Source organism: Puma concolor, chromosome E2, assembly GCF_028749965.1.
Source record: "Puma concolor isolate L17-30 chromosome E2, mPumCon1.1.hap2, whole genome shotgun sequence".
NCBI lineage: Eukaryota > Metazoa > Chordata > Mammalia > Carnivora > Felidae > Puma > Puma concolor.
Genome location: NC_141681.1, coordinates 8,315,540 through 8,337,552, shown reverse-complemented (window position 1 = coordinate 8,337,552; position 22,013 = coordinate 8,315,540). Strand labels below are relative to the sequence as shown.

The 22,013-nt window shown below is 41.0% G+C and overlaps 1 long non-coding RNA gene across 6 annotated transcripts in view; it reads right to left on the bottom strand.

Annotated features, from left to right (window-relative positions):
• The window catches only part of LOC147573352 (uncharacterized), an 802,611-nt gene that overhangs the window by 776,067 nt on the left and 4,531 nt on the right, over positions 1-22,013 (bottom strand). For all 6 annotated transcript variants that reach the window (XR_015244674.1, XR_015244671.1, XR_015244670.1 and 3 more), the window contains exon 2: positions 16,516-16,680. This is a non-coding gene — a long non-coding RNA (uncharacterized LOC147573352). The remainder of the gene's footprint in view (positions 1-16,515; positions 16,681-22,013) is intronic.

Genomic DNA, 22,013 nt, shown 5'->3' with positions numbered 1-22,013 from the left:
AGATCCACCCTTTTCTGCCCTAATCTGTGCCTCGGAGACCAAGCAGACTGCAACTCCCAGATCCCCTTTCCTGCCAGCATCCACTTGGGTTTGATCAATGGGAAGTACCTACAGGAAATCAGAGGGTGGAAGGAGAGGGGGGCCAGAGTATTTCTTCCCTGCTCTGCCAGATCTACAATGGTACCTGCCTTCCTACTATCACAGCTCCTTCCAGATGGCTTCCCCATCTATACTGCCAGTTTTCACCGGGTTCCCATAATGTTATATACATCCTAGGGGTTGAGAGAGCTTCTTACTATGGCTAGTCAGTAATGACCTCACTCACCATCCCTTGTCCATTTTTGTAACACTGCCCATATTTCAGTTGTTTTGTCCCTCCATTTGAATCATCTGGGAGCAACCCTGCCCATATCTAGGTTAATAACGTCCCACCAACTGAACCCTCTGAAACTCTATTTGAACCAAGTTTCTTGCTGGGACCCTGACCAATACAGCCCTTGTCTGTACTTCAGTAACTCACTTAGTTAATCAACTAGCCTAACCCACTGACTCATGACATAAGGTCAAAACACATTCACCCAATATATGCGTGAACACACAGCATTATATCAGAGAACAGGCATTTAAAAGCTGACATTTATATTCAAAAAAATATTTTTTAATCAGCCTTGCTCACTCCAATTCTGGTAGTGTACTTTTAGGAGAAGCAGCTCTTTCCATGAACAATCAGAGTTTATGTAAGGCCATCCATCCATATGAGCAGATGAACATCATTATAAGCCCGCTCTCAAGATTGCAATGTTCCCAAACATTATGCTACGCAGTCAACAGTTACAATGAGTCAGGAGCTCACTGCTCACCAGTAAGTGGCACTGGCCTTTTTGTTCTCTTCTGAGTCAATCTCTTTATTGTTTCACTCCTTTGGTAGAGATTGTTTTAATATGTCCCATTTCTGAGCAAATTCTCTCAGCTCATCTTCAAAATTCTGAAATTCCACTTGGGTTCCCACTGGGCTGTGTTTGTTTATAAGGTCACGAAAGGTTTCTTTAAGCTAAATCAAGCTGGGTAGCATTGCTGTGCCTGAAGTTTTCTGTAAGCAATATCTGTAGCAAGACGAAATGGGTTTTAAATCATTTGTAAGAGACTGAGTTCCTTGCCCAGGCCAACCCTCAGGACATTTCTTGCCTGTTTTTTTTTTTGTTTTGTTTTGTTTTTTTTGTTGTTGTTTTTTTTATGTTGAATGACATAATGGATGTGAAAGTTCTTTGTGAACCATAAAGACCTTTGTAATGTAGGGGATTATGACGATGATCTCAGAGTTTGGGAACATCCTGTCTCCTCGGGTTTATTTTATTCCCCATTTTTCAGGGGTCATCAGATTTCTAAAGGAGACCAGAACTCTTTTCCAAGATTTCCTTTTACATTTGCAATAGAGTAGAACCTAATTAATAATACAATTATTCACTTATTTATTTACAAAATATTTATTGGATACTTTCTATGTACTAAGCATTGGCCAGGATGCTGGGGATAAAAGAGCCAATGACATAGTTCCTGTCCTTCAGGAACTTAACTTTTATTTGGTTCTCACTCCATGCCAGGCACAGTGCTAAATACTTCACTCACATTATCTCAATTAGTATTTATAACTATGCTTAGTTAATTACACTATCCACATTTTGCACTTAACACATAATAGCAGAAACAATGATGTCAATGATGAACATTTATTGAGTGCTTACTGTGTCAGATGATGACCTAAATGCTTTACAAGCATCTCAGTTAATCCTCAAAATCCCCATAAGAGTATTACATTGTCCCTATTTCCCAACTAACGACTAACATTTATTGACCACTTAATATTGGCAAGTGTGACCCTAAGCACTTTATGTGAATTATATCATTTAATTCTTTCAAGAACATCATGAAGGAGATACTACTATTATCCAAATGCTTAAAGAACATGCCCATGTTCGTATGGCTGGAGCTGGTGGAGTTGACATTCTAACTCAGCTCTTTAGAAAGCCCGTGACCTTAACCATGACGCTAAACTGGCTCTCAAGAACACATTATTCCCAGAATAACTGACTCTCAGTTGACAAAAAGATGTCAAGGTACACATCACAGCCAACATTGAAGGAAGATCGTTGAGAAATCTGAAAGCAGATGTTGTTTTTATTCACCTTGTAGTCTTGTTGCATGATAGCTTCCAAATTTCAAAAAAAGACTTCAATGTATCTTAATTTACTTTGTATTTGCACTGTCAGTAAATATGGTCTCTAAAAAGCGATGGGCAGAGAAACACAAAGGGCTTAAAACCTTGAATTCTCCTGAACTCACTGCTGGTACCAATGCTTTCTAGGTAAAGCCTTATTCTGTAATATTTCAGATTCACCTGAGATTTCCTCCTGAGTATTTCTAGAGAGGGGTACAAGAAATGTGGAAATTTTGTCAAATATAATGATATTCTGAAAACTATTCCTCAAAACACACGTGTGTGCATTGCCCCCCCAACACACACACACACACACATACGCAAGAATTTCTTTTGTAACATTCAGCAAAATCCCTTGCATTGAGCAAGAACTCAATACATGGCTGTAGAACAGAATGGAATGAAATAGAAAGTAATAGAGCAGAATAATATAGAATAAAATGTCACAAGTTCAAATGGAAAGAAACTGCATAGACTAGAATGTCTAGTAATTAAATACAACAGCATAGATAAGAATGGAAGAAAACTGATGCCCGACATCTGTTTTGATATATTATCATTTCTTTATACTTGCAGAATTCAAAAGGAGGGCTTGTCTGAATAGCTGGTCCCTGACAGCCACAGCAGCTCATGCTGGACTGTAGATCAAAACAGGGCCACTCAGCAGTGGAGGAGTCCCCCCTCCCCAGAAGACCCTCAGTTCAGAGCATCCAACACCAGGAATCTCCTTTTATTTCCAGGTAGGAGAGGAGCTAGGGAATCCTAAATTTGCATAGTTCCCTTTTAACTTCTGCCTTCCTTGAGGGGGAAAGCTCCTATGTCCAGGGTCCTTGCTGATGATGGACATGAGATACATCCAGAACAAAATTTTGAGCTAAAATCACATATATAGAGTTTTGGCTTTGGGTAGTCTGTCTACAGTCCTCAGAAAGCCTATGCTGAAGGACCTGCATATTGGTAAGAGGTTATGCAAATGTGTCTAGCTCCTGGTTGCCTAATACCTTCAGAGAAGGCACAAGCACTTCCAAAGAGCATTGTTCTAAGAGCTGCCCTGGGTCAGCTTTGGACCAGGCCTGTTATCCAGACAGGGGCTCTATCCTGCATCACCAGGGTATCCTTGGGGATCATGTCCTTAAATGGAAGGCTGTGAGCCTGGATATCAAGAAGGAAGACTGAGCCCAAGAAGCCTGATCTATTTAAAGGTGCTGGTGGGAATGGGAAAGTCTCTGGTGAATCAAGAGAGTCAAAGAGTCTCCATGACAAGACCACAGACATCTCACCAACTCCCCTCATAGAGACACATATGTATTGGTTCTGTTTCTCTGGAGAAGCCTGACTAATTCACCATGGCTTTGCCCTCTCCTCTATTAATGTATGATGTATTAATGCTTCCCCTATTGATTCCTGTGTGTGTGTGTGTGTGTGTGTGTGTGTATACGTACATTTTTAGAAAGTTTGTATAAACATGGGAAAAGTTCTGGAGAGATACATAGCAGATACAGTGGTTTCCTCCTCCTCCCTGCCCCAACCCCTCAGGGAGTAGGGGGAGTACGGACAGCTTGGTGGAGACGTTTGTTTTGCTTTGCTTTTTATAATAATCACTGAAATACACTAAGTGCTTGCTAAATGCTCAGAGACGTGCTAGCGTGCTACCTATACAACATCGATTAATATGCATAATAACCCTGTAAATAATGCTTACTCTATTTTACAGGAGCTTGAACTAAGGCCTCGGGAGGGTAAATAATGACCCCAAATTCGTAAGACTTGAATGCTACGAAGCCACCGTTCAATCCCAGGTCTGTCTGACCCAAAACTGTGCTCTGTCCATGATGTACTGTCTCCACGAAGGGATGATTATAACATAAATAATATATATACACGTATACATACATATATAAACATGTATAAAATAAAAACCTACACATACATATGTGTACAAATAGAGAAAACATTTTTTTCAATGTACCTATGTTACTCCTACTTTTTTTTTTTTTTTAAATTTTTTTTTTTTTTCAACGTTTATTTATTTTTGGGACAGAGAGAGACAGAGCATGAACGGGGGAGGGGCAGAGAGAGAGGGAGACACAGAATCGGAAACAGGCTCCAGGCTCCGAGCCATCAGCCCAGAGCCTGACGCGGGGCTCGAACTCACAGACCGCGAGATCGTGACCTGGTTGAAGTCGGACGCTTAACCGACTGCGCCACCCAGGCGCCCCACTCCTACTCTTTTTTAAGAATAGATTTCAGTATTTACCCCAAAACAATACAAATGAGTAAGATCTGGGAAAGGAAAAAAGAGGGATAAGTTCAGGGAAGAATAATCTTTTCACTGTCACTGCTTTATTTTGTATTTCCCCAAAAGCAGAGCCTGAGACAAGGACTCGGGTACATGTCGTTCATTTGGGAGGTGATCCAGGGAAAGAGAAAAAGCTGAGACAAGGAAGTACATTGGGGTCACTGCTGCAGGCAACATGGTTTGATTTGGCCAGGGTGTCTGAGAAGCAAACAAAGTGCCTCTCAGAACTGCCCACCTGAAGGAAGAGAAGCTGGGCCATTTCCCACTGGTTTCTTCTGATCCCCTTCATGGAGGTTTATCCCCAGGGGCATTAACTCCTGGCCGAGAAAGAAAGCTTTTGAGGTGGAAGTCTGCCACTTGAGTGTATCTTATCTGAGGCTGAAATACAGGTAGGCAAGGGGAGGTGACAGAGGATTCCACAGGAATCAGTCACATGCACCATGTGAAGATTACCCCCGGGGGGGGGGGGATCTTTTCTGTTTTGTTGAGATCATCGTTGTTTCTTAAGCGGGCTTTGTTCCAAGGAAAACTATGGGATCCTTCCCACAGGCCATTCCTTTGAGCCAGCCCCAACCAGCACTCCACTGGCACACAGCTCTGAATGGACGTGGCTGGGACAGAGGGGGCGCCCGCCAGCAGACAGAGATGCAGGGGCAAGGCGGCCCACGAGGGAACCTGGCTTCTTCACGGACAGGCCTTTCCGACACTCACCACGAACCTCACGAGCCCACCGGCTCCCTTGCTCTGAAGCGATACTCAGAGAAGGGACGGACCAGGAGGAAGAGTTTCGTGTCAAATTGCCCCTGAACTTTCAACTCCATCGCTGCTCACAGCTGCCATGCATAAGAATCCTAGCGAGAGCTTCCAAGGTTTTTATACATGTGTGGGCAGGAGAGGAGGTGAGGAAGTGAACCAGAGATGAAGAACTCCAAATTACAAGAAGAATGCCAACTGTCAATAATCAAAATAATTCTTCTCTGCATAATCAACACCACGTCGGCACAGCTGCTGAGGAGGAAACAATAAACTGCAGGCAAAAATAAAAGTGTCTCTTTCTCTCCTGCTACCTTACAAGGAAAACACACACTGGAGCACGGCTTTGTGGAGTAGCTCCTAAAGCATGCAATCAACATTTCCTTGAAACTACAGCTGGCGTCTTGCATCCAGCAAACAGCTCTCTTTCCACATTATTATTTATTTAGACCTTGTAGAGATGCTTTAGCACTCAATCGCTAGGCCATTCGCTTGACAACTGATGGTGCTGCCCGATGGCGCTCCTCACGTTGGAATGTCGACGTTACGCGTTTACACGGAAGTCCATGTTGGATGTGATCTGGATTACGTGACACTTGGCCAGGGCTACCGGGCGATTAGGCAGGAGCCGCAACGTTGCTACACATTTCACAGCACGGCATCGACTGTTTTGTGGAAAGGGACGATCTCGGGTTTCTTGAATTGAACATTGGGGGATCCAAAGTCATCAGAGTGGAAAGTATTGGCTCTGGAGTCCGACAGCTCGGGTTGGAATTACACTCTGCCACTTACTACCTTGTGACCTTGAGAACCTCACTTGACCTCTCAAGGCCTCAAAGCACTCACCAAAGAAGGGGAACAGGAATAGTCCCTCGCATGTCTGTAGTGGGAATTAAGTAAAATAATGTGTATGATATGCTCTACATGTAGTAAGTGCCTGGTCAGCGTTAGCTGTTATAACTGCTCTGGAGTTGAGCAAGGTTTCATCTTTCTATCCTCAATTTCCTTCCATAAAATAGTAACGGCCTACACTAGTTTTGTCCTGGAAGGATTTATAATTCCTAGGATTTTTTAATGTTTATTTATTTATCGTAAGAAAGAAAGAGAGACTGGGGCGCCTGGGTGGCTCAGTCGGTTGAGCATCCGACTTCGGCTCAGGTCATGATCTCGCTGTTTGTGGGTTCAAGCCCCGCATCAGGCTCTGTGCTGACAGCTCAGAGCCTGGAGCCTGTTTCAGACTCTGTGTCTTCCTCTCTCTCTGCCCCTCCCCCACTCATGCTCTGTCTCTCTCTCTCTCTCTCTCTCTCTCTCTCTCTCTCTCTCTCTGTCAAAAATAAATAAACATTAAAAAATTTTAAAAAGAGAGAGAGAGAAGGAGGGGCAGAGAGAGAAAGAGAGAGAATGCCAAGCAGGCTCTGGCTGTCAGCACAGAGCCCAATGAAGGGCTCAATCTTACAAACTCTGAGTTCATGACCTGAGCTAAAATTAAGAGTCAGACGTTTAACTGACTGAGCCCCCCAGGCACTCCTAATTCCTAGCATTTCTACTTTCTCATTTCTCCCCAGTTATTCACTGGATCATGAACTGCCAAAACAGTGTTAAAATCTGGGTGCTTCAGGGCTGATGGGCAGAGACACAAGAAGTGAAGAGTGCCTTAGGGAAATGAACACACATCTCCCAGGTCAAAGAGTGAGCTTGCACTGGCTGATTTATCCCCTCTCTTCTGAACACATTCTCTCCATCTCCCTGACATATGATGCAGAGGACTTCAGCGTTGTAAGGAAAGGGACTGAGATCTGGAGATGATGGAGCGACATGCCCCAAGAAAGAGCTTCCTCTTGAACTCGGTCACCCTTGGTCACTCTCACCTTCCATCTCCCCAAAACAGCCCAGAGCAATGCTTATAAATTATAAAGCGCTCCCCTTCTTAAAAACTGTACTACTGGCATCCCACTGCCCTCAGATAAAGCCTGATTTCATAAATGTGGACTCGCTTCCACGGTGTGCACTACTCTGTGAGGGCACATGAGGGCACACAGGGCTCAAAGAAGCAGAACCGGACAAGAGTGAAGACAGGTGTGAGCCCACAAAATGAACTAAGAACGTCACCCCTGGTAAAATAATCCCGCACATCCCTGAGAGGAGCAGACCACTCTGAAAGTGAAAAAGAAAAAGAAGCCACATCACATCCAAGTCATGACCCCTTAGTCTCAGCCACGAGCCCCAGCAGCATCACAGGGAATCAGGAAGAACACTTGTTCTTTCTAATACCTTGCACATCAAGAGGGCAGAGAGTCCTCTAGTATCTCCCGGGCTAGCTAACATCCTAGGTTCAGAGACTGGTCAGTCCTGGCATGGATCCCAGCTCCGTGACCTTAGGCAAGTTCGTTTATCTCACAAGCCTCAGTGTCTCATCTGTACGCCAGAGACGCAAATAGCACCTACCTCAGAGGGTTTGGTGAGGACTTAAGAAGACAACAGATAAATTAGTACTTAGCTCAGATCATCAATAAAGATTAATTAATGTTGTCATTTACTAACCATCATTCATAAATTTGTTATCATTCTAAAAAACGGTTAAGAACTGCACTATGTGCCCAGAACTAAGCACAAGGCCTCAAGCCATGGGAGGAGGGATCAGGTGAGAGATGGAAGGAGGGTAACCAAGTTCACGGATTGATGTTGAAATACTTTCTTCTTAGACAAGCACCTTGGCCTCGGTCACAGTTTATTTGTTCTTCTCATAGGCGTTATTCTAACAGACTTAATTATCTGGCTTCCAGTTCCAGAACAAATTAGAGGCAGCTACACTGCTACGAGCAGGCACACCGTCTTAAGACGTGGAAGATGCCTCATCCCCACGTCCAGCCCCCACTTCTCATGGGTCTACACCCCCATTCCCTTCAACATTCCTGACATACTATGATTCATCTCTCTTTGTCCCTTAAATGCATTCCATCCTTTCTATCCCCTGAAATCAGAATCAAATGCAATGTTGCACGTGTGGCTTGGCCAAAAATTATGGGAGTCCAGGTTTTACAAGGACGTCACAGACACAGTGAGGTATGGTAAATGAGTGAAGAAAGCAAGAATAGGATAAGAAACGGTGTCTCTTTTGTGAGCAAATGAAGAGAAAATGCCCAGCCAAAGGCATCCCCGCATCCATCACAAGAACAGCCAATAGCCTGACCCTGGTGATCTGTGTGAGCCACATGGGACGTGGCATTTGGGCCCAATAAGACTGAAAGAAAGAAGGGATATTTCAAGTTGCGGGAGAGCGACACTCCCCCTTTTGGACACAAACGAGGAAACCGAAGCCACCATCTTGCTCCCAGATGCCATCGTAACAACCATGAGAGGAACAGCCCATGTGGAGAAAGATGGAAAGAACCCACATCCCTGATGAAGGCACGAATTGCTGAACAATCACCCCTGGGGCACAGCCTCCCTCCTGACTTAAGAAAGAGAACAAACGTTCTTACTGTTTAAGGCGGCGTGAGTCGGGGTTTCTCAGCTCGCCCTTAATAGTGTCCTAGAAACTACAGAATTAATGTTTTAACTTTAAAGCACTGTCATAACCCAATAAGATCGGGAGCTCCTTGGCTGGGAGCAAATACAGAACTCTTGGGCATTTGGAAAGTGAGAGGTGCTCTAAGTGCAAAATTAGAAAGACTTAGTACAAGAAATATATACAAACTAGCTGATTAACATACTTTTCATATGGCTTACATTCTTGACAAAACATTGCCTTGGATATGTTGGACTAAATACTGTCATTTGCAAAGTTGATTCTACATGTTTCTTTTTACCTTGTTTTTAAATGCGGCTACCGGAAAGTCTGAAGTCACGAATGTACTCACATCCAGCGGACGGCACTCATCTTGCTGTATTTCTTCCAATCAGCCTAAGGATATTAGGTCATACAAAACTAGTTACTCCTATTTCACTTACTGTCAGCAAAAACATTTGAACTTTTCCTACCCTTCCTTGTGCTAAATCATTTTTCTCCCTTCCTTTCTCTGTATACTTGTGTTTTCAGCCTGCGTGAGGAACTTACATAGTTATAGCTTATCTTCAGTGCGTGGAAATGGGCCAGTGGTTCACCAGAGGGCGTGCTGGAAATGTGTGGGGGCAGGTGGGTTGTCACATGATGGGCAGGGGCTTGCCTGTCCCCTAGAGGGGACTGTCCCCCATGCCATTCCTATAGATGAAAAGTATGTTTATACATAACCGGCCAGAAGCAAATTCCATCTGAGTTATGAATACAGGGGGTGGGGGTGCACGGGGTGAATTTAAATGAATTTTCCGGGAAAGCAACTACAGAGGTATACTTTGTTTTGTTCAGAACTTTAGAAGGTATTCACCTTTTTAGAAACCCACATCATTTGTAACAGTGCCCCTGCTGGTTGTTTGTGTCACTAGCAGGGCTCAGCTGCACTGGCCCACATCTGAGCTGCTACAGTGAGGCAATTCTACGCATATGTATCAATGTACTTATTTCACCCTTATTTCAAAATGCCCCCTAGGAAAATAAAAAGCCTCAATACTATTCAGCTGAAGGTCAACTTACTTCTCTGAAATCCAAACTGAGCCATTAGTTCAGAGTTGCCAGCATCTAAGTACCGTCAGTTCTGATGTAACACAACATACGCATTCCTAAAAAGTCAGCTCGCTCCGCAAAATCGCACAGCCAAAACCACAGGGCCTACGGGGAAGGTGGAACAAGGGGGCACGACACCGAGTGACTTTGACAGTGACACAGAAAAAAGAACCTAATGACAGTGGTTGCATGTTAAATGGTTTTATACACGTTAAATAAAGAAACACGCAGGTACCACAGAACGACACACCTGACCTTGAAGAAGACCTGAGGTTTGCCTGTATAAGTACGGGCAATGGAAGGGCTATGGCTCATGAGTTGGTTTGGGGTGGAGGAAGCAGGGCCACCCGAATTGAAGAGAAAGGGGATGGGTGCACGGTACCACCCAGGTGAACCAAGGCAGCCAGCAGATGTTTGGGCTGTGCATGTATGTACGCTTTGTGTTTTCTATAAGCATATTTAGACATCTTTTTCCTAATCTGTCCGCCAGCATGGAATTTTTTATGCTGTCTGGCTGTGTGCTGTGTGTATTTGTGTTTTATGCATAAACAGAATAATATTTTTTGTTCCCCAAGAATGCACATTTGCCCTCCTGGGGACAACACTGCTCTCTTGAGATGCCTGCGGTCGAGGTACACAGAGAAGATGGTGGGAGCACAGAGAAGAGGGTGACTCATCGCCTGGGACAGTCAGGGAGGGCAGAAGAGGAAATGACATTTGAACCAGGTTTTGTAGGATGAGTAAGACTTGCCATCTGGGAAAAGGGATGGAAGGAGTTCTAGAAGGAACAGCTTCTAGGCGTGATTGTTAAATGTCTGCACAGCATGGGGTGCACTGAGAGCTACACATCCACAGAAAGAGTGGGGAATTTAGAAATACAAATTTTAGTACGATTTGAGAGACAAACGGACTCTTAAGAGGTATCAAATCCTAGAAAACTTTTGGGGGCAGGAGTGCATAAGGAGCAGAAACTGGGAAGGACGCTGAGTTATTAAAGTAGGTATTAGGTTCCTTTAATTTCAGCCTATGTCTCAGATGGAAAGACTCCTGTGTAATAAATAATAGAGCACACTTTGGGCATAGTTCATTCACCACACTCCCAGACACATTTCGAACACCATTCAAAGAGTCGTGGAAGCTCTGATTAATATACAACACAGAGCTCTCTCCATATACTCTCAAGGGTAAAAATACTGCTGAAAAGCCAGTTCTTTTAAAAGCTGAGCATCTAACACCACCTTGTGAATGATAATAAATGGCAGGCGAAGCCAGAAGGTGGACTGGCCCTCTGTCTGGGTCTGCAAGTTTTATGTGCACAGAAATACAGACCTGCTCTTTGGCCAAGAGAGCAGGATCATCTTCCAGTGGGATCAAGATTTCCTAGGAGACTCCTGGGATTTCCCAATTCCAACTTGATCAAAAATAGCAACCCCAACTCTCATGGGCTGTTTTCCTTTTCTTTTTTTTTTTTTTTCCCCTCCGTATTCCCCATTCGAGCTCCCTTAGGAATGTGCATCTATTTGCCATTAAAATGATATTGCGGTCCTTTTTCCTAAGGCCAGAGAAGTTTAAGGTTTTTCCATAACACCAAGTCCCTCCCTGACCTCATGGAGCTTGTCATCCATCAAAGACAGGCACCGAGAACAAAACGACACAACTAGTTTCAAATGTGATGGCGACAAGGGAAGATTAAATAGGATCAGACGCACACAACAAACATAACTTAGAGGCCATAACTTCATGTACAAATCAGGATGCTTCATGCTGTGCAGGGGGGCACCGTGACAAAGACAAGTTCATATTATGGGTGAGGACGAAGAAATAGCATGGGATTCTCATGGGAAGAAATATGATCATGTTTGCCCTCTCTAATTATTGTAATTAGATCTCTAACCATTTGAGTGAGTACTGTCCAGCAGCAGATTTACTTCTTACTGCCCATCATGGACCCAAAGAGAATTATGCAGGGACATTACAGCATTATTTGTAAAACAGTAATAATCTAAGTACACATCAAAAGGGGAAGAGGTACATGCATGGAGTACTTCTATGCAAAGTTCAAAAGAATGGATGAGGGCTTACGTATACTAATATGAAACTACATCCAAAAAATATCGTTGGGTAAAAAAAAAAAAGTGAACTGTAGAATGACATGTAGGGTGTGCTTCCATTTGTGTGGAATTTAGGGAGACACAGAGGTTCAAGTAAAGTTTCACATACACAGACCATCTCCAGAAGAATACATAAAACATGATGACGGTGGTCGCCTGTGTAGGGGAACCAGGTGTACGAAGGTCAGGGTGGTAAAGAGACATATCACTCACTACATTTACTTTACTATTATTGGAAATTTGCCACATCTAGTTGGAGAAAAAGTATCTCAAACAGTATAGATGGAGAAAGGTAGCGTTAACCAGCAATGGAAACTATTCACTTTATAATCTGCCCTCCATCCCGTGTGTTAGCTTAACGGAATTCTCTATATGTTCAGAAATGAGGTAAGGGGAATTATCTGCGCAGAGACCAAGATTCAGATGTGACTGGGGGGGAATCAGGGAAGAAAAGAAAGGGGGCAAAGCTTCGCATGAGCAACAGACAAAGATACATGGGCTACTGATCACAAAAGCTAACGGATGCACCTGGGCCCGGAAATATGATTTTAGGTGATAAATAGACACTGTTGGATGAAATTGATTCACATAATGATAACATTATTCCCTTTTCCAATCTTTTTTTATTGCTCAGATATAGTCAAAGAGGAAGTCTCAGTTTGGTGCAAGTATGTCTTTATGACCTCTGGACACTTTCCTGGAGTTAAAATTTGATAACGTGTTTTGATTTGACTGTATTTCTTTTCACTCCTATCCTTCTTAGAGAAACGAACTCTGGTTTCCCACTTTTGGCATTGAAACAAAGCTTCCTTCGAAAACAACCGTATTTAATTTTGATGTTTTATAATGAGCCATTTTCAAGGAAAATATTAAGTAACACAAGACGCGCAGGGATGGCAAAAATCGTGACTGAAGTTTAGCAAGCAGTGCCTTGAGACAGATTCTTCTAGGTCTATGGCAGGGAAGCTGTGCAGTTGTATGGTTGTGATTGTTGCTGGGTTTTATTTTCATCCCACCAAACAAGCGCTGAATAAAATTGAGGGAGATTTTTCAGGAAGCTGAAGTTTCGTCCTCATCGCCGACAGTATTTAACAAGAATAGCCTTAGTTTCCTAGAGTTGATTCCACGGATGACTAAAAAGACCGAGAACCAAAAATACAGGCACCAACTCCGACGGCCTAATTAAAAGTGTGATTCTTGCCCCGGTGTGGAACACTAGCCCTTTTGTTACATTCCAGGAGAGAAGAAACACCTCAACCGAAATCACATTTTCCTCCTTTCTCCCTCTCCAGTGCCACCATTTTTTCATTAGCTAATCCCAATTAGAACGCTTTTTTTTACTAAAGCCATAAATCTCTGCCTTTCCCAATAAGCATAAATTATATGGTAAATAACTGTATTCTGTGTCTGTCCAGAAAAATAAAACACTCTTTCTTCTTTCTTTCTTTTCTTTCTTTCTTTCTTTCTTTCTTTCTTTCTTTCTTTCTTTTGCTTCTTTCTTTTCTTTCTTTCTTTCTTTCTTTTCCTTTCTCTGGTATTTTATGAGACTCTGAGCTGCTAAGTCAACGTTCACGCTTTTTGATTTAGGATTTCTCCCCCCTCTCATCTATCACTCGTCTATAAAGGCAACACTTCTTTTAGAAAGAAAACTACCACCAATGCACTTCTCTAAAATTCATCCTAATAAAAGTATGTTTTTTCTTCCTATTTCTGAGTGACTCCAGGTAGAGGCAAAAGCTTGATTGTTGTGTTAAAATCTACCTCTGCCATTTCCTGGCTAAATGGCCCAGGACCCTCATGATAGCTCAAACCCAGGTCTGAATCATCAACTAAGGAGACAGACCTCCTAAAACTTGTCCCAAAATTAATGAAGAAACTTAATAAACAATGTTTAGCATAGTGCCTGGCACAGAGAATGTGCTCATTAATATTAGTTGCTCATACTGCATAAACAAAAGTGGTGATTTTTTTCATTGTTGTTCCTTCTGTGGTCAGCAATTGCTTAACCCAACATTCTCTACGTTAAACTAATTAAAAGAAACATACCTTATCCGTGATTGATTTTCAAACTCATTTATTACTCGTTTCTCTATGGTTTAATTTAATTAAATTGAGTAGCATATCAAATATTGATTTTAATAAAATCTTGATTAAGACTCGAGCAATTATCAAACACAATTTTCATACCATTCCTGCATTTCAATGGAACCAACCTGAAAACCAATTTGCTTTTAAAATAAAGAAGTGATTTTATACACATACACACATTCCCCCCACCCCCACCAGGCCATTTTCAGAAATACAGAAAAAAAAAATGGCCTCCCAATCTTTTCGTTAGCAAGATAAGCAAAGATAAGCAGCAATCTCCAACTGGGGTTCTGAAAAGCTTAATCCAGTTGGTCACCTCATCTCCAATCAGTAGTGGAAGGGAAAAAACAAATTAGAATCAATTCCTTTGATAAACATTAACTTAGCAACTACTATGTACAAGCCACTGTCCTGTACTGTCCAACACAAGGAGAGGTAGTCAAGAGCTAATCCTATAGCCAGTTTTAATGTGTGTGGAAAAATCCATCCACACATGCAAGTCTTTAATTTTATTGAATAATGACCAGAGAAGTACATGTATTTCAATTCTTGAAATTACTCTGCTGTATGATTTATGTGCATAGACTATTGTTAAGAGAATGTAATGTAAATGTGACGGTATAAATTACCAATAGTATCATATTAGCAATTAACTATAAGACATTTAATAAGTTAAATATTTGGTTTGGTAGTTAAGTGCCAAAAAAAAAAAAAAAAGAAAGAAAAAGAAAGAAAGAAAGAAAGTCTGGCCAATAGCTATCACAGCAGCACCATCTAGAGGATTCTGAAAAGTAACACAGGGTCATTCCCCCAACTTGCCATTCTTCCTGTTTAGGCGAAAAGAAAGGCAGCTATAGAGTTCACCATCTTATGTCATTTTAAAGCATTTTAATTCTGTCCACATCATTTAGCATCATCTTAAATCTTGAAATGTTTATGGAACAGCTCAATGAGATGGAATATTCTCGAAATCGTAATGCAATTGGAACAAGGATCCCAGCTGTCCTCCTGGGGAGGCAGTACTGGGTGTGTGCTGAAGGATCCCAGGCCCTGGGACACGGTGACCTGGGCCATGACTCCCCTCTCCTCCCAACACACACACACCTCCTTATTCTATCTTGATCCCAGACATATCCATGCCAAAGACTGGACGATGGGTAACATTTCAAAATCATACCATTCCTGAGCTACTGTCCACTGTGTATTTACGTGAGTTGACAAAAAAATAATAAATTTTAAATTTATTTAAATTTATAAATAAATAAATAAATAAATAAATAAAATTAAAAATAAATTTCTATTATTAAAACTGTTTACACCAGCACATCCACTTACTAATTCCGTTCCATTGGCCTAAGCTGAATCAATGTCCTGGGGTGGGTTGAAAGAGAAATAATAAAACATCTCACTTTTTTTTTTTTTTTTTTTTATAGTTCTCATTCCCCTATCGTTTCTGTAACTTTTCTGAACCAGAGAACTGCTTTGGAGTCATGTTAAAAGGATTACAATTGAGATAATAAAATATGTCTGCTATTCATAGGAACTAGTCCTCTCCTTACATTATTTGCTTTCAGAATTTCAGGCAATTTTGCAGACCCTTGGTCGGCTGCAACCTTACAGGGAAATGGCAAACATGTACATTCAGTGTGGCCCCGGCCAGTGGGGGACGGGAGGAGCGCTCACCTTCATTTCCACTGGGGGGCACTGTCCACCTCGGGGAGAGGGGACGGAGTCACAGTTTGCCAGGCCAATTTGTAGAAATCTGAGTTCACCTGCATTCTGAAGTCAGGGTTCTCAAATGAGCGCCCTAGTAAAGGGTCAGAGATGGGCAGTGAGTGGGTCATTCATGGTGATTCTCTATACTTGAAGCAAATGCAATTGGGCACAACTGACCAAAGGAATACGAGGTTTTGCCTAGAGAAACCTTTTCCCCATGCTGTATGCTAAAGCCATCACTAAAAGTCATAGCAAACTGCAATAATTTTGGTTCTTTCAAATGTCTTCATGTTCTTGCACGGCTTTTCCCTCTATTCTACCTCCATACCTATTCACTTCGTAAGTGTCTGGTTCTCGTTTGTGACTTAGCTCAGATGTCACTAACTCCAGGAACCCTTCCAGGACTCCCTTACATTGGGTCAAGATGACCTCCTACGTGCTTCAACTGCATCCCATACTGCTTCCGTGAGGAAGCTTGATGTAATTACTTGTTTATTAACTATGTCCCCCATTAGGCTGCAGATGCCATCAAAGCTGGGGGGATTTCTATCTTATTCACAGTTGTATTCCCTGCATCCCCATAGTCTCAGCTCAAAGCCTCCATCAAGGAATGATCACCCTATATAAGTGTGATTTATGTTGGGGAGGACTCTGATGTTAGGCACACAGCCTGCATTTCTTCGCCCTCCAAAAACATGGGCCTCAGTACCCACTGTTTTTCTTCCTCACTTACCTTGTTCTCTTAATCCCTACAGTCGTCAGAAGAGAGGCCCAAGTTTCCACAAGGTAAGCTGCCTCTTGCTATCGAGGATTATGGCAATTCTGCTTGGCCATCTGTTCACCATCTCCAGAACTTGTTCTAGGATCCGCAGACAACCCATCTCTATTCCTGAGTCAGCTGCAAGAGAAGCGGTCAACCAAAATATTTACAGTAGGGATCTTTCTGGGACGTCTGGTGAGCTCTAATGAAGCGAGAGTCAACTGGGAGGGAGATGAGACCCCCCATCCCCTGCCCCGCTCATCTTTCCAAGCAGGTAACAAAGTCCTATTCTCTACTGTATGCAGTTGACATAATAGCACAGAAGGAAAACAAGGAAGTTCAACTTTGTTTCTAGTTCAACTACTTATTGTGTCCATGGAAGGACTATGATATTCTAGAACTAGAAGAGCATAGCGCCATCTAGGTAACCTGAAGAGTATAGTGTGGCACCCAAATACAGAGTCAGAACCATCCTGGGAAGTTCCAGACCGTGATGAAATAATATATTTACCACTCTGGATCCTTTTCTGTCATCTGTTTCGCCTGAGACTACATCTGCAAAATGGCAGTAAACCTGCCAGGCTCAAGGGGTCATTGCGAGGGCAACTGAGACAGGCCCTAACAAAGTGCTTGGAAAACTACGCCCACCCAACAAAAAATGAGAGATTATTAATGTTAATAGAACGACCACAGACTGCCCCATCATCCCATAGCCATTATCCTCAATTTTTAAAGATCTGAAGAGAATATTTCACTGCTAACATCCTGACTTAGGTTTAGTTGGAAGATAAAACTTCTAGCCAAATTAGCCTAACATACATGAAATGATAATCAGTAGATCCTGAGAGTAAGAACCAACTAGAGATCATTTAGGGTATAATAAAGGGGAAATAGTATAGATAGTTGTGTTATTTTGTTTACTTTCATACTTATAATTGTGTACACAGGAACATACATGCTGAGTACCATAAGTAAACATTTTTTAGGGGCACCTGGGTGGCTCAGTCGGTTAAGCGGCCAACTTCGGCTCAGGTCACGATCTCGCGGTCTGTGAGTTCGAGCCCCGCGTCGGGCTCTGGGCTGATGGCTCAGAGCCTGGAGCCTGCTTCCGATTCTGTGTTTCCCTCTCTCTCTGCCCCTCCCACATTCATGCTCTGTCTCTCTCTGTCTCAAAAATAAATAAACGTTTAAAAAAAAATTTTTTTTCAGCCAGCTCCCTTACATAAATCTCAGAGTCTTTGGTCATTCAAAAAAAAAAACGTTTTTTAAATTACTGGAAACTAGCAAAACACAGGATGAGAATTTTCTAAAACTGACAAAAGACATCAAGCCAAGGCTTCACGAGGCAAAACGAACCCCTAGGGGGATAAATACAAAGAAAGCCACACACACACACACACACACACACACACACACACACACCAAAACAAAACAAAAAAAAAAACAGAGAAAACCACACAAAATGAAACTTCGGTGTATTAGTGATTGTTTCTCCACATCCTCACTGGTGTTGTCCCTATTTTTTATTTCAGCCATTCTGATAGATGTATAGTGCTACCTCATTGTGGTTTTAATTTGCATTTCCCTAATGGCTAATGATGTTGAGCAGCTTTTTATGTGCTTAGTTGTCGTCAGTATATCCTATTCAATGAAATGTCTTTTGCCCATTTTCTAACTGGATCATCCATTTTTTCACTGTTGGGTTTTGAGAGTTCTTTAATTATTTTAGATACTAATCCTTTATCAGATATATGATGTGCAAATATTCACTCTTAGTCTGTAGCTTGTCTTTCATTCTCTTAACAAGACTTCTCACAGTTACTAACCTTGATTAAATCTATCAATTTTTTTCTTTTTCATATTGCACTTCTGGGGTTAAGTCTCTAAGCTCTTGGCCTCACTCTGCAGTAGAAAGATTTTCTCTTACGCTTTTTATTTTTCTTAAACTATAAAAATTTTACATTTACATGTAAGTCTGTGATCCATTTTGAGTTAATCTGTACATAAGGTGTGAGCCTGAAGTCAAGGATTTTGTTTTGTTTTGATTTGGTTTGGTTGCTTATTTTGTTTACAGATATTGAATTTCTCCAGCACCGTTTATTGAAAAATCTATGTTTCCTCCACTGAATGCTTTTGCACCTTTGTCAAAAAATCAGTTGGGCATATTTGTGTGGGACTATTTCAGAGTTCTCTATCTGTTGCGTTGACCTGTATGTTTATCCCTCCACCAATACCACACGTTCTTGATTACTGGAACTATGTAATGGGTCTTGAAATTGGGTACCATGATTCCTCCAACTTTATTCTTCTTTTCAGAATCGTTTTACCCATTATATTTCCTTTGCTTTTCAATATATATATTAGAATGATCTTCTCTATATCTATAAAATACCTTTATGGGATTTGGGAAGAAATGGTGGTAAGTCAGTATTTTAATTTGAAGAGAAATGATACTCTCCCGCATTCATTTTGATCTTCTTCATTTTCTTTCATCAGAAGTTTGTAGTTTTCAGCATACAAGTCTTCTTCATGTTTTGTTACACTGATACATGGGAATTTCATTTCTATTTGTTTGTAAGTTCCTTGGCATTTTCTACATAGTCAATCGTATTATCTCCAAACAGGGACAGTTTTATTTCTCCATCTCCATCTGTTTGCCTATTATTTCCCTTTATTGCCTTTTTGAACTGGCTAAAAGTTCCAGCCCTGTGTTAAGCCACAGTAATGAAAGAAGACTTGCTCCCAGTTTTAGGAGGAAAGGATTCAGTCCTTCAGCATTAAGTATGTTATCTGTAGCTTTTTGGGGGGATGGCCTTTGTAAAGTTATAGATGTTCTCTTTCATTCCTAGTGTGCTAAGTGTTTTTTAAAATCATGAGTATTAAATTTTCTCAAATTATTTTTCGGCCTCAATTGATAGAATCACATTATGCTTTTTTCTTGTTAGCCTGTTACAGCAGATTACACGGACTGACTTTTGAATGGTGAGCCCGCTTTGCATCTCTGGGAAAAGCTCCAGTTGGTAATGGTGTGTAATTTTTTTATACATTGCTGATGCTATTAGCTAATATTTTCTGAAGGATTTTGCATGTCCATTTACGGAGGATATTGGCTCATAGTTTCTTTCTTTCCCTTTATTAATTTTTGTGTACTGTCAATGTCTGGTTTTAGTATCAGCATAATGGTAACTTCATAAAATGAATTGGGAAGTTTTCCAAACCCTTCCATTTTCTGAAAGAGACTGTGTATATATCATATTAATTATTTTTCAAACATTTCACAGAATTGTATAGTGAATCTCCAGTGAAGATTTCTTTTGGGGAATTTTCAAATTATGAATTCAATGTCTTTAATAGTATAGAGCTATTCAAATTACCTATTTCATATTGGGTAAATTTTGGGGTAGGCAGTTTTAAGAAATTGGTCCACCTCATCTAAGTCCTCAACTGTATGTATGTGGAGATATTTACAGCATTCCCTGTCCTTTTTATGTCTGTAGAGTACGTAGTGCAATTCCATGTTTCATTCCTGATAATGCTAATTTGTATTTTCTCCCATTTTTATCTTTGACCATCTTGCTAGAGACTTGTCAATTGTATTGATCTTTTCAAAATACCGACTCCTTGTTTATCTATTGTTTTTGTTTTAAATTTTATTGATTTCTGCTCTTATCTTTATGATTTAGACTCTTCTGCTGACTTTGATTTTGCTCTTCTTTTCTACGCCCTTCCTGTGAGAGCTCACATTAATTTAAGATGTTTTACTTTCCTAATGTAAGCATGTATTGCTACCTTTGCTCTCAACATTGCTTTAATTGTAACCAATTTTGGTATGCTGTATTTTCATTTTCATTTAATTCATTGCTCATTTGTTGGCTTCCCACTAAGATCTCCTCTGTGACTCATGGATTATTTAGAAAGTGTTATTTTCCAAGTGTTTGGATATTTTTCTATTATCTTTCTGTTATTGATGTCTAGCCTACCTGTAGTCAGAGAACATACTCTGTAGGATTTCAATTCTTTTAAATTTGTTGAGGTGTGTCTTATGGTCCAGGATGTGGTCTATCTTAGTACATGCTTTGTAGGCACTTGAAAAGAATATGGATTCTCCTGATATTGATTGTTCTATAAATGTCAAATAGTCCCTATTGGTTAATGATGTTGACTTTTCCATCCATGGTGATTTTCTGCCTGATTCTTGTATCAGCTATTGAGAAAGAGGTGTTAAAATCTTCAACTAACACTGAGGAAATGCCCACTTCTCCTCTCAGTTCTGTCACTTTTGCTTTATAGTGTGCAGCTCTGTTGTTTGGTGCATATATTTTTAGACTTGCTATATCTTCTTAGTGAAGTGACCATTTTATCATTATATAATGGTCCTCTCTGTACCTGGTGAATTTCTTTGGTCTAAACTCTATCTGATATTAACGTAACCACTCATGCTTTCTTTGGATTAATGTTTGCATGATATATCTTTTTCCCTCCTTTTATTTTCTACATGCCTATATTATCATATTTGAAGTCAGTTACTTATAGACATCATACAATTGTCATGTTTCTTTTAATACAATCGAATTATCTATACCTTTTTATTGGTATATTTTAGCTGTTTATATTTAATTATTCATATGCTAGAGTGGAGATGGAAGTCCAGGATCCCCCAATGGACTTCACTGAAACTGCTGCAGAGGGTGGGGAGGTGCCTAATTAGTTAACTCTGAACAGGATGAAAGAACTGATTCCTTACTGAGCCTTCTTTGACATCATCCTGGTAGAGGATGAGGGGCAGTTATAACAAGGTGAGAGTGGAAGTCTATACTCTCCCCCTGGCCTTTCTAGTGTGTGTGTGTGTGTGTGTGTGTGTGTGTGTGTGTGTGTGCGCACGCGCATGCGCGTGCTATTTAGCTGGAGTAGAATGTTTATTTTCTACAAGTTTATGCCTTGTTCAATGGCCTTTTCCTGGTCCTTTGGCTAAAGAATAGGCATTTGTTGGGGCTTTTTAAAATTTCCATGTTTGTCAGATTTTGGGGTTACCAGCTTCTTCAGTTCCAAGTCTAGAATACATGAGGCAAAAGGAAACCCAGGTAACTTACAATCATGTCACTCCTTGGGTCCTGAGATCGCTAGACAGTGTGACTGATTCTATCTTTCAGAGTCTTCTTGTGTTGGTATAATTTCTAGGGGTTTTAGTTATATTTAATAAGAGGAACAGGGGAAAGTACATCTACTCCAAATTTCCAGAAACAAAAATCACTGATAATCTTTTAAAATTAATTATAACAATCTCTGTCTTCTAACTGATGTATTTAGACTATTTACATTTAATGTGATCGTCAATATATCAGGATTTAATGCTACACGTACACTACTTGCTTTCTGATTGCTCTACTTGTTTTCCACTTTACTGTTTGCCCTTTTCTCTTTTAGATTATTTGAACAATTTTTAGGACTTTATTTTGACATATTTGTATCCT